The 1775-nt window shown below is 41.9% G+C and overlaps 1 protein-coding gene across 2 annotated transcripts in view; it reads right to left on the minus strand.

Annotated features, from left to right (window-relative positions):
• Window positions 1-1327, minus strand: part of LOC101853152 — a 30950-nt gene extending 29623 nt beyond the window's left edge. The window contains exon 1 of one of the 2 annotated variants that reach the window (XM_005094999.3): window positions 772-1327. The gene's annotated coding sequence lies outside the window, so the exon portion shown is untranslated. The remainder of the gene's footprint in view (window positions 1-771) is intronic. The other variant, XM_005095000.3, reaches the window with a different exon arrangement.
• Window positions 1328-1775: the final 448 nt, after the last annotated feature.

Here is a 1775-nt window from a genome sequence, read left to right on the forward strand (position 1 = left end):
GTCCGAATAGTCACTTCGCCTAACCTTAACCCTAACCCAAACCCTACCCCTAGATCTACCCCTATCCCTAGCCCTCAATTCTGCTCTGTCTCATAGTGGTCGCTCGTTACGGAAGTCCTCCCCTACAATCCTACCTTGAGCCTACATGACAGAAAATCTTGGTCATGAAACAGTCAAGAACTCTCTTTCTATCAAAAGTGCTAGGGGGCTCTCGTGGCCTAGAAGTTAAGGTGTTGGCCTCTCATTCAAAAGGTCCCGGGTTCGAATCCGGGTAGCGACCGAAAAATTTTCTTCTCTAAATTTGTCTCCTTTCACCTCATTTCCTGCTCTCTAGCAATGTTCTGTCGTTTGCTTTCGTCTCCTCCTTCTGCCCCCACCCCCCTCACCTCCTTTGCCCCTTCCTCAAGATTGGCTCCTGATTCTTTATGCAGCCTTTCTACTGCTACTCCTTCGCTTCTTCTTAGTGCTGCTGTCTTTCAGCCACACCCCTGATCTTCTGGTAGGAAAGATCTACACCTCTAGCCTTCTCGGACAAGGGCGAAAAATCTCGGAGGGCCCGTGTGCAAGTTGCGCACATTAAAGATCCCTTGGTGGTCTAAAATAGATAGAGTAGGCTTCGGCCGCCACCCGAGCAAAATTCAAAATTCCAAAATATTAGGTGTGTCCCGCGCGCTCATGACATATATATGACCTTCTTATGCAGTTGCGAGCGCCGTAAAACACTTTACAAAAACAAAACAACAACAAAAGTGCTTAGAAGCCAGTAGTTACCTTACCACTGTGCTGCTACAGTCTACAGTCTTACAGACAGTACAGGCTCTATTTCTACAGATAGCCTTCTGCTGTTCAAGTCTTAGATGTCGTTGAAGTTGTGTCCACTCTATGGTATGACTGTTGTACAGACAAGATCTAGACTAGATCTTGATCTACATCTAGAATCTAGGTTCTAGAATCTAGAAGTAGAATCTAGACTCTACAGTCTACTGAACGTGCACACTCATATTCACACACATATAGAATCTAGATTCTATTTCTATAGTCTCTATATTGGATTCATTCACTCATCATCATCACCATCCACACTGTCTGCTGACTGTCCTGGATGAAAACAGAAATTAGAAGGCCCTTGATTCAGATCGCACCATAATAACCTATCTTTCAAACAATCACAGAGACAGCATGCGTGATATCTGCCCGTTGCACTTAATGCAGTGCATTTCGCAATTTTGCAAAAATGAAGGTTGGCGAAATTTCATAGACACTGTGACTGTAATATTGTTGTTTATGTTCAGTCCGGAAGTAGTAACAGCCTCAAATTCTCAATGTTTTTTTACGGACAACTGTGCAAGTTCTATCCTGACTAGCCTACAGAGTTCCGTTCTAACAACCGTAGGCTAGGCGCGCGTTCACTGCAAGAATATTTACGTTCATTGAGTTTAGCACAACCTTTTAAAATTTCATTCCCATAACAGGAATCATTCTGAGAATTGGGCTATCAAAAGTAGGCCTACAACTTATGTCCAAACGTCAACGTCTCTTGATATTGACAGTGAGGAGAACAAAAAGTCGTTTTGTGAACTGAAACTACTGCGATCTTTACTTGGCAGTTTTCTGTTTCTTGTGAATTGTTTCTTAGTTTTTTTGTTTGTCTGGCTGTCTGTTTATTTATTTATTCATTTGTTTGTTTGTTTGTTTTAATATAAAAGCAAAGATTTCTATATAATAATATATAAAATATGTGATATGGACAGCAACAGTCAAACCACGTTGTACTC

This window comes from Aplysia californica, unplaced genomic scaffold (assembly GCF_000002075.1).
Source record: "Aplysia californica isolate F4 #8 unplaced genomic scaffold, AplCal3.0 scaffold00093, whole genome shotgun sequence".
Taxonomy (NCBI): domain Eukaryota; kingdom Metazoa; phylum Mollusca; class Gastropoda; order Aplysiida; family Aplysiidae; genus Aplysia; species Aplysia californica.